The sequence below is a fragment of the Fundulus heteroclitus genome, chromosome 20 (assembly GCF_011125445.2).
Source record: "Fundulus heteroclitus isolate FHET01 chromosome 20, MU-UCD_Fhet_4.1, whole genome shotgun sequence".
Classification (NCBI taxonomy): domain Eukaryota; kingdom Metazoa; phylum Chordata; class Actinopteri; order Cyprinodontiformes; family Fundulidae; genus Fundulus; species Fundulus heteroclitus.
This window is the reverse complement of record NC_046380.1, coordinates 44,698,521-44,710,077: the sequence shown is the minus strand read 5'-3', so window position 1 is coordinate 44,710,077 and position 11,557 is coordinate 44,698,521. Positions and strand designations below refer to the sequence as shown.

The following is an 11,557-nucleotide window of genomic DNA, read 5'->3' as shown; positions in this document are numbered from 1 at the left end:
GCCCCCATAAAAGGACCTTCAAATGAAAATTACTCTTAATTAAAAAAGCTTATCATTTATTGAACAGTATGTAATAATTGTATATTTAAACATTGTTCTTTGTCTTTGAGATAATACCAAATTTAATCTGTCAATATCTGTTGCTTCTTGGGGTAGTTCTTTGTTTGGTAAATACCTCCTAAATGTTGAGAAGATAATGATGTGCCTCGAAAAAATAACTCTTAAGCCTACACTGCTGATATAGATGTACTGACTGCTTCTTTAATCAGCACGCTCATTAAACATGTTAAATAAGGGTGCATTTCACTTTTCCTTGCCTATGGACCCAAAAGATTTTTTGGTTCGCTCCGCTCGCCATTTGGCTATAATACCTTTTCTATCTTATTTGCCCCCCCCCCCACATTTTAAAACCTTCCTACGCCCCTGTATAGTATAATTAATATATATATATATATATATATATATATATATATATATATATATATAGATATATATATATATATAGATATATATATCTATATATCTATATATATATATATATATATATATATATATATATATATCTATATATATATATATATATATATATATATATATATATATAGTGACTTTAAGTAAATCTTAAAGTCACAATCATGTAAAACATAGCTGGGCCAAGAGTTGTGGTCAACAGTGGAAACAACTTAAGGGAAACTAAAATAAACAAAACTCACAACATCATGAAACAAGCAATGCACCTCAAACCAAAAAGAAACCACAACCAGAGGATCCACCACCACAGCTCTGACAATCAGCTCCTAGACACAGAATGTTAAAATATATAATGAACAATACAAAAACAACAAAAAAAACAAATGTTCCTTGGGCAATTTAAGTATGGCCTTTCAGTGGCAGCTGAATCGGGTCCCGCTTAACTCCAGAATCAGTCTTTGGGGAATCACATCGAGCAGCGGGCCAGGCACATGCCCACAACCAAAGCAGCCAGCAACAGTAGTAATGCAAAAGAGCTGGGCAGAGCAGCAGAATCACTCCAAGCAGATTAAAACAAAAACAGTTAACACAGCATCCTGAAGCCATAACATACAGAACAGACACTACTCACCACTTGGAGCTGGACTACAGCTCATTGGAGGGAAAGCCTCTGGACCTTTGCAAAAGTCACCTATTTACATTCAGGAAGCCATATTAGCACCAGGCTAAGCTAATTTAACTCCAAGAGGGCCAAATCAGTGCTCGTGCTTACCGTCACTTATAAGTTGTGTCGATCTGTGGTTCGGTATAAAACTATCCGTGCTGCCGTAAAGCACAGAAAACACGGAAGTAGACAGCCAGGGACAACCAATGCCTGAAGTCAGAGGGGTGCACAGTTGTAGAACTGAGGCTTTTTATAGGAAACCAGCCCATTTGAGAGACCAATCAAAAAGCATGATCTTGATTGATTATCTACCTCACACTATACTGCCACATATATATATATATATATATATATATATATATATATATATATATATATATATATAGAGAGAGAGAGAGAGAGAGAGAGAGAGAGAGAGAGAGAGAGAGAGATAGAGAGAGAGAAAGAGAGAGAGAGAGAGATATTCCATATATATAAAGAGATAGATATAATGCATATGTAATAAATTCCTATGCCTCTAGAGGGCACCCACATGTCGACTAATCTACTCAACAGAAACCTGAGTTCATGGCCCATGTCTGGCTAATAGAAATAGTTTATAATAAAGAACTCAGTTATGCTCCATTATGTTGATTTACACAGATGAGTGAATGAGGAACATATGAGAAATAATTTGTCTTATTATTGATCTGGCAATATTTCTTGGGTCCAATGCGGGATCAGTATATTCCTTCAAATGGCTACACAAATCATACTTTCAAGCAACCAATGAGATGGATGCATTACATTTGGATGTATAATAACATATATGTGGGAACACACTAAAGCTAATTAACTAAAAAAAAAAAAAAACAGTTTTTGGAATTAACTCCAAATAATAACATTTAATTGACTGTGATGAGGCAATAATGATTGGCCTGGAACAAAGGATCCTTGCTCACCTAATCAGTATAGCACACACCCATCCTCCTCCACTGATTATGTTCTAAAATAAAATCATCAAGCACAAAAAACAATGTACACGTCTATTAAACTGCACATATCACTCTTCTGTTCTTTTTATGTCTAAAAATGCATCTCTATATTTTTGTGCAGCCTACATGTAGGTCAGTTTAATTCCTTTGCAGTAGCAATCCTTTTCTTTTCTTTTGCAGTAGCAATCCTTAAAACTGTGAAGATTCTCATCTGAGAGGTGTCTTCTGTGTTTGAACCTGTGAGTGTATTATTGAAAACATCCGTTCAGACAGGAAGGAGCACCCAGATGTGGACAGGAGGCGGGTGCCATGAAGTAGGAGTTGTGCCATCAAGGCAGGGGGCGGTAGGTGGTAAAACGATTGCAGCATCCTGAAATCTTGCTGTTAGTCCACTGTCACATTTGAGCTCTATCGATTCCATCTGAAGACAGGCGCACTGTTAGAATCAGGGTTGGCAAAGATGCTGAAGCCTGAGCGTTGTGTTTTGAAGTCAGAGAGCACTGATCAAGCTCATTAATTAACTGACCTGATCTAATAAAAAAAAAATACAGCAAAAACTGGCAGAGGAAGGCTCACTTTTACAAGTTCTACCAGCTCTGTTTTTTATCCCCATATTATAGGTGCACTGTTGGTAGCTAGCTCCACCAACTTTTCCCAAAGTTAATTTTGTTTTACTAAGGGATCTCACCCATATCCCTTTTGATATCCTATGCATGGCAGCTAAATCCAAAAGTTCCTCGCTGACAGTGGTCTTCTTTTACACCTCTTATAAATTGGACAATTGCTCTCTATCTTTATTACCTGTGTTTTCATCAACAGCTAACTAAATAGCTTCAGTCAGCTGCTTAGTAATATTCTCATCTGTGTCCTTCATTCGGTCTGTGAAGGTGTTTCTTGATAACTGACATTGTAAAAAGTCTACATCTGATCGGGGCACATTATTTAAGCATGCACTGCTTCAGAAATACACCCTCTGAAAACACAGCCGCTTGTGTGATTTCTTCAGCCACAGTGAAGCTTGCTTTCATTGCAGCATCACTTCAAACAGTTGCTTTTGGAGACATTTTCAATTGAGGTTGCAGTTTGCCGTTTAGCACTTTGACAATTTGATACTTTTCCTGGAGACTAACACTAGCATTCTTGGCTCTGTGTTTTGTGTTGATGTGCCATCATAAATTGCACCTTTTTTTTTTTACAGACAGTGCCTCATAACTGAGAAGATATACCGGTTTGTCTCCCTGGAGCACAAACATGTTTTCAGTGCCCCATCTGTCTTTAAATTCTGGTCTCTGCATCAATTTTTCTCTTCTTGAATATTTCGGGGTAATTTTTGGCAACATCGCTTGGAATGATCATTTAAACTAATAGTATCTACATTCATTTTAGGAGTCAGTTTAAGCCACCTTGTACATTGTAAAAAAAAAAAAGCATGTGCTTCTACTTTTTGACATGGTAGGCCTAGTGTTTTCCTAAATCACAAAAATGTCTTAGTGCTTCCATATAAAGTTCTTAAAATTGGCACATGGAAAATTTGTATGGACAGTTTTGAAAGGAGCAATAAGCAAAATTTCACAATTAGGTGGGCTTTTGAGCACTGTCTGTAAGACCAAAACAAGATGTGTGACAAGCCACGACTCTCTCTACCTCCACACCAGCTACAACCCGGCCCCCTTTTCCACTTTTTACCCTTCAACTCATTTACAAAGGATAAATACACAGCAAAACAGCATCACCTTTCAGAGGAATATGTCTAGTGAAGAAGTAAGTAACTGATAACTTTATAATGCTGTTAGCAAGAGAACGTTTCAATCCGCTGGGCGTGTTCTCCATCATTTTGCTTCTATTCTACAGTCATGGCCAAAAGTATTGAGAATGATTCACATGTTAATATTTCCAAAGTCTACTGCTTCAGTTTTTATAACGGCAATTTGCATATACTCCAGAATGTTATAAAGAGTGAACAGCGTAACAGCAATTAATTGCAAAGTCAATATTTGCCTAGAAGGTGAACTTTATCCCCCAAAACACATTTCAACATCATTGCAGCCCTGCCTTAAAAGGACCAGCTAACATTGTTTCAGTGATTGCTCCTTTAACACAGGTATGGGTGGTGATGAGGACAGGGCTGGAGAGCAATCTGTCATGATTAAGTAAGAATGACACCACTGGACACTTTAAAAAGAGGCTGGTGCTTGGCATCATTGTTTCTCTTCTGTGAACCATGGTTATCTCTAAAGAAACACGTGCAGTCATCATTGCACTGCACAAAAATGGCCTAACAGGAAAGAGAATCGCAGCTAGAAAGATTGCACCTCAGTCAACAATCTATCGCATCATCAAGAACTTCAAGGAGAGAGATTTTATCCATTGTTGCCAAAAAGGCTCCAGGGCGCCCAAGAAAGATCAGCAAGCGCCAGGACCGTCTCTTAAAAGTGTTTCAGCTGCGGGATCGGGCTACCAGCAGTGCAGAGCTTGCTCAGGAATGGCAGCAGGCAGGTGTGAGTTCATCTGCACACACTGTGAGGCGGAGACTCTTGGAGCAAGTCCTGGTCTCAAGGAGGGCAGCAAAGAAGCCACTTCTCTCCAGGAAAAACATCAGGGACAGACTGATATTCTGCAAAAGGTACAGGAAGTGGACTGCTGAGGACTGTAGTAAAGTAATTTTCTCTGATGAATCCCCTTTTCGATTGTTTGGGACATCTGGAAAACAGCTTGTTCAGAGAAGACGAGGTGAGCGCTACCACCAGTCTTGTCTCATGCCAACTGTAAAGCATCCTGAAACCATTCATGTGTGGGGCTGCTTCTCAACCAAGGGAGTCGGCTCTCTCACAGTCTTACCTAAAAACACAGCCATGAATACAGAATGGTACCAGAATGTCCTCCGAGAGCGACTTCTCCCAACCGTCCAAGAGCAGTTTGGTGATGAATAATGCCTTTTCCAGCATGATGGAGCACCTTGCCATAAAGCAAAGGTGATATCTAACTGGCTCAGGGAACAAAACATAGAGATTTTGGGTCCATGGCCTGGAAACTCCCCTGATCTTAATCCCATTGAAAACTTGTGGTCAATCATCAAGAGACGGGTGGAAAAACGAAAACCTAGGAATTCTGACACAATGCAACCATTGATTGTGCAAGAATGGACTGCTATCAGTCAGGATTTGGTCCAGAAGTTGATTGAGAGCATGCCAGGGACAATTGCAGAGGTCCTGAAGAAGAGGGGTCAACACTGCAAATACTGACTTGCTGCATTAACTCATTCTGTCATTAAAAGCTTTTGTTACTCATAATATGATTGCAATTGTATTTCTGTACGTATGTGATGACATCTGACATACACACATGAAAACCAGAGGGCAGCAGATCATGTGAAAATATAAGATTTGTGTCATTCTTAATACTTTTGGCCATGACTGTACACTGTCCTGATGGTGGCATTTTATGGGCAGGGGGGGGGGCTAAGCTCTGAGTGGCAGCTGTTCTTTCTGTTGGCCTTACAATGTAAACAAGAGACTGCAAAACAACACAGGAAGATAGCGTGTGTGTCATGGTTTAAGTTTTGTCTGGCTTCTTTTCTTGTCATTTTGCAGTCCACTCAGCCTTCCCTTCACTCCTGCTGCAGTTAGTCATTAGCCAGACCCACTTCACCTGCCAGCCTTCCTACTTAACCCTCACTCTGCTGGTCCGTCGTCATTCTACACCTATTCCATGCCTGTCTGTATTTGTCTCCTGCATAACTGGTTCCCTGCCACCTCTGCTTCTCAGCTCTAAGAAGCTGTTAACTCTGCTAGCCGTCTCTGAGAAGCTGTGGACTCTGCTACCCGTCTATGAGAAGCTATGAACTGTCACACCTGCCAGTCAGCTCCTGCATCCTTCACCTCCGGCTGGTAACAAACTCTGGTTCTCCATGTCATCTTCATCCACTACCTGCAATAAACTCTCTTAAAACCTACTCTGTGTGAACGTGCTGTGTCCGGGTTCATCCAAGACAAAATCATGACAGTGTGATGTTATACCATATTCCATCTAAAAAGGCACCTTTAGTTCTTCACATAATGAATTTCTCTACAATAAATTTTGAGTTAAAATCGGACTAATCGAAAACCTGAAAACATTGTTGCTCCAAAGCTTTTTATTAAGATGCTTTTAACAAAGATCCCTTTAGATTCATTTTGTAACAGGAGCAGTTCAGCTCTGCTCCAGAAACAGAAAACAACCCCATACATGCCGATTCCAGTCTCTGTAATTCACGTACTGTATATCCACAGCTCTGCAGAACTCGATATTGAGATACTGATCTACCTGCTGTGCGCTGAACTACGGTGCACATTTTACGCTTAGAGTTGGATGCTGTAAAGCAGGTGCTGCTTGTATGAAAAATGTCACCGCAACCTGTTTTGTATTTAGTCAAAACATATTCAGCTTTAACAGAAAGTCAGTGGTTTAAAGCAAGACATTTTTTTCTTGGGTCATTAAACATCCACAGCTTTGTCTGCTCAGGCCTGACATGACAGTGTTGACAGGTTGGACGTTATGTCAGTTGAAGAATGATCGTAGATTTGGTCATTGTCAAGCAGCTATGATTCAGATGCAAACTTCAGCAACTCAAGCTACAATTCAGATGGCAAATTACTAGGTGAGGAAAATGATCATATTCTAATGAGTCTTTGATTGTGTGCTCTGAAACTAGGTTTCAATCATCATTCAAAATGCCAAAAAATATTGTTCCAATAATTTTTTAGTAAAACACAATTCATTTTTATTTGTATAGCACCAATTCACAACACATGTCATCTTAAGGTACTTTACAAGGTCAAAGGAAATAATATACAGACAGATTGGTCAAAAAGTTCCCTATCTAAGGAAACCCAGTAGATTGCATCGGGTCTTGACAAGCAGCATTTACTCCTAAAAGAGCGTGTAGCCACAGTGGACAGTCATCTGCATTGTTGATGGTTTTGCAGCAATCCCTGATAAAGAGCATGCATGAAGCGACAAGGGAGAGGAATAATCCTTTTTAACAGGAAGCAAAACCTCCAGCAGAACCAGCTTCAGTGTTAACGGCCATCTCCGACGACCGACTGGGGGTTTGAGAAGACAGAGCAGAGACACAAAAAGCACAGAAGCACACATTGATCAGAGGGATCTTTTCTATCTTTGAGTCAGAGTGAAAGAAATCTTGATGTCCTCCAACTGCCTCAACCTATAGCAGCATAACTACAGAGATGGTTCAGGGTAACCTAAGCCACTCTAAAGTTTTGTCAAAAAGGAAAGCCTAAGCCTAGTCTTAAAAGTTGACAGTATGTCTGCCTCACAGACCAAAATTGAGAGTTGGTTCCACAGGAGAGGAGCCTGATAGCTAAAGGATCTGCCTCCCATTCTACTTTTAGAGACTCTAGGAACCACCAGCAGCTGCAGTCTGAGAGCGAAGTGCTCTGTTAGGAACATACGGGGTAATCAGAGCTCTGATATATAATGGAGCTTGATTGTTAAGGGCTTTATACGTTAGAAGGAGAATTTTAAATTCTATTGTTGATTTAACAGGAAGCCAAGGAAGGAAAGCTAAAATAGGAGAAATATGATCTCTCTTTTTAATTTTCATCAGAACTCTTGCCGTAGCGTGTTGGATCAGCTTAAGACTTTATACTGCATTTTGTGGGCTTCGTCACAGGAAAAAAATTATAATAGTCCAGTCTTGAAGTAACAAATGCATGGACTAGTTTTTCAGTGTCACTCCAATACAGAATATTTATAATTATGCAATATTAGGTGAAAAAAAGGAAACCCTGGAAACCTGTTTAATATGGGATTTAAATGACATGTCCTGGTCAAAAATAACACCAAAGTTTTCAGTTTATCACCATAGGCCAATTTAATACCATCCAGATTAAGTGATTGATTAAGAAGTTTATTTATTCAGTTTTATTTATGCACCAGTTAACAACACATGCCATCTCAAGGCACTTTACAAAGTCAAAGATGAGTTTCAAATACCTGGGTGTTCATGTCAACAATAAACTGGACTGGACTCATAACACAGATGCTCTGTATAAGAAGGGCCAGAGCCGCCTCCACCTCCTGAGGAGGCTGAGGTCCTTTGGAGTGAGCAGGCCCCTGCTTAAGACCTTCTATGACTCTGTGGTGGCCTCAGCCCTCCTCTACGCTGTCGTCTGCTGGGCCCCTGGCAGCACAGAGCGGGACAGAAAGAGGCTGAATAAGCTGGTGAGGAAGGCCACTTCTGTCCTGGGCTGCAATCTGGACTCTGTGGAGGAAGTGGCTGAGAGGAGGGTGTTGTCCAAGCTCACATCCATCATGGACAACACCTTTCACCCCCTGCACCAGACTGTAGAGGATCTGAGCAGCTCCTTCAGTGCAAGACTTAGACATCCTGTCTGTAAAAAGGAGCACTACACTACAGGTCATTCATTCCTACTGCTACCAGACTATACAATGCTGCTCTATAACTGTAACCAAAATAGTAATAACCAGAGTGCTAAATATATGGGGGGGTCCGGGGGGGCTCGACCCCCCCAATTAACCCATGAGAACCCCTCAAAGCCTCAAAAGCAAAATTTGAAGGGGGTCTCAAATTGTGTCAAAAAAATTAAAAATGAAATATTTTTTTGTCACTAATGGTCACTAAAAAGTTTTTAAGCTCAACATGTCCAGTACTTACAATTCAAAACATTTATTAACAAATATCAGAATCAGAATCAGACATACTTTAATGATCCCAGGGGGAAATATGTTCTGTTTTTTGCCAAGTGGAGCCAGCCAATCCTGTTCGCGTATGCAAATTAGGCATGTGCGTGCCAAACAGAAGAAAGACGTAATGCTGACAACAATTAATACTAAAAATGTTTAAATTTTAGTATTAGGAACTGATCTTATCTGTTATGCCTGTGCACTTTATCTGTTTCACTGTTGGTGAATGAGAAACGTCCTCTCGAGTCCTTGTATGTCTGGTGAATGTGAAGAATTGACATTAAAGCCAACTTTGACTTTGACATTGTAATGTTATAGGCCTACTGCATATTGAGAAAATTTACATCGGTATTGCGCAACAATCGGGAGATGGGGACCCCCCCCAAATATTGACAGGTATTTCGCACACTGGTAATAACTAATGTGCAATGACTAATGTGCAATAATCTAATTAATACACTGGGCCACAACCCGTGCAATAATTCTAATGTAGTGACTTCTACTGCTATCAACACCTGAACATATGTCAGTACACATGTATGTATGTATGTATGTATGTACAAATGTATATGCACATATATACGTGTAGTTACGTATGTATGTAGGCGTATATATATATATATATATATATATATATATATATATATATATATATATATATATATATATATATATCTTTTTGTTTTTTTGTATCCTTTTTGATCCATTGTATATATGAAGATTCACTGTATATAACTGAATGCACCTTTCCTACGCTGCACCTTCTTGTATGAACCAATGTGGCAAGTGAATTTCTCCATTGTGAGATCAATAAAGCCTATCTTATCTTATCTTATCTTATGACAATTTCTGTCTTGTCAGAATTTAAAAGCAGAAATGTTTAAGCCATCCAGTTTTTGATGTCATCAAGACATGCCTGTAGTCTAAGTAATTGGTTGGATTCTGAATGGATTTCTGGATAAATATAGCAGAGTATCATCAGCATAAAAATTAATGCTCCAAAATGTGACCAGGGAGGATCACGACAACAATCAGAGGTATGTCAACGATTTTCGTTCTAAGACATCACAGAAAAGACATGCCACAGGGCCAAGGACCCTGATATTATGCAATGGATCTGTAAGGGGGATTAAACATTTCTGTAACAAGAAAAACACAGAGGTGTTGATTTATAACCCTTCGAACTTTGGCCTGGTGTCTGAAATATCAGACAACCTTCTGAGGATCTTGAAAGAACGCCCGACCTTGGAAAAACTCATAATACAAGCTGAAGCCCTGGGCGACGTCACCCAGATAAGAAAATCAGAAGTATTGAAAGAGGATTACATTCGTTTGTTGAACCTAGTTCATGGCCTTAATGTCAAGGTGTTTCTTAGCGGCCCTCACTCGCCCGTTTACTGTGGAGATGAGATTTTTTCCAGAATTCTGATGCTAAACAAATGGCTGGAAAAAACATGCAAACAAACAACTGTAACCTTCATAGACAACTTTAACATCTTCTGGGAAAGAAGACATCTGTTTAGCAGCAATGGCTTCTCTCTAAATAGGTCAGGTGCAAAACGGCTGATTTCAAACATCTTCTATTCTGTGAACCATACGCCATCAGCTTTGTCCCAAAACAAAGTACATCCAGTGCCAAAACAAATGATAAGCCCAGTGCAGCCCGAACAAGCCAAGATAAAGATGGCCAGAAAGATGACACAGAAAGAGGCTTCGTCAGAGCTACAGGAGGATCCATCCCAGATCTCAGCAGGACAAAGAGAGGACCAAGAACCTCCATCGTCACAAACACCGGTCCGGACTAAACCCGCCTCGCCTTCCTCTCCACAAAGCCCAGAGGTTCCTTTTCTGGAATTTTCTCCCAACATGAACAAAGTATTTAAGATTGGCCTACAGATGACATCCTCTCCATATAGCCACAGCTCTGTGACTAAACCAGCATCTTCCAAAGGCCGCAGAGCCCCAGATCCTCCTCTACGTATCACGAAAAATGCCTGTCCTCAAGACCTTCAGATAACTTCGCTGTGATACACAGCGGGCCCTCGCTGCACGTTTATCAGACATGACAGTTTCCGGAATCAGCTTGGGTCTTTTCCCGGGAATTACGAAATATCTGTGATGATACATGGCAGAAAAAAGAAAAACAAAAGGATAAACAGGAACAAATACTTGAAAGTCATTAACTGTCAGATGCAACCTGCCACAGAGACATCATCAACCACCAAATCATATAAACTAGGTTTATTAAACATTAGATCTCTGTCAGGAAAATCCCTTTTAATTAATGACTTTATTATTGACAACAATCTTGATGTTATGTTTTTAACAGAAACATGGTTACATGAATCTAATGAAGAAGTTATACTGATGGAGTCAACACCTCCAAACTACAATTTCCTTTGTGAGAGCAGACAGCAAAGGAAAGGTGGAGGAGTGGGAACATTGTTTAATGATTCACTAAAGTGTAAAAAGGTGTTTTTGGGAAAATTTGACTCTTTTGAACATTTGGCTCTCAAGGTAAAGAGCCCAGTACGAACTATGTTTCTGAATGTTTACAGGCCTCCTAAGTCCACATCAAACTTTTTTAAGGATTTTAGTGACCTCTTGTCTGTGATATGTGTTGATTATGACTGTTTAATTATTGTGGGAGACTTCAACTTTCACGTCGACAACCCTGAAGACAGAAGTGCAAAAGAACTGTGTGATGACACACTTAGAAACTTTGGTTTAACTCAGAATGTTA

The 11,557-nt window shown here is 39.8% G+C and overlaps 1 long non-coding RNA gene across 1 annotated transcript; it reads right to left on the bottom strand.

The window, feature by feature from the left end:
* Positions 1-618: 618 nt before the first annotated feature.
* LOC118567291 lies at positions 619-1,468 on the bottom strand. Its single transcript, XR_004933574.1, has 3 exons — positions 1,244-1,468; positions 1,103-1,162; positions 619-1,028 (listed from the first exon to the last, which is right to left on the bottom strand). It is a non-coding gene; the product is annotated as an uncharacterized LOC118567291 (long non-coding RNA).
* Positions 1,469-11,557: the final 10,089 nt, after the last annotated feature.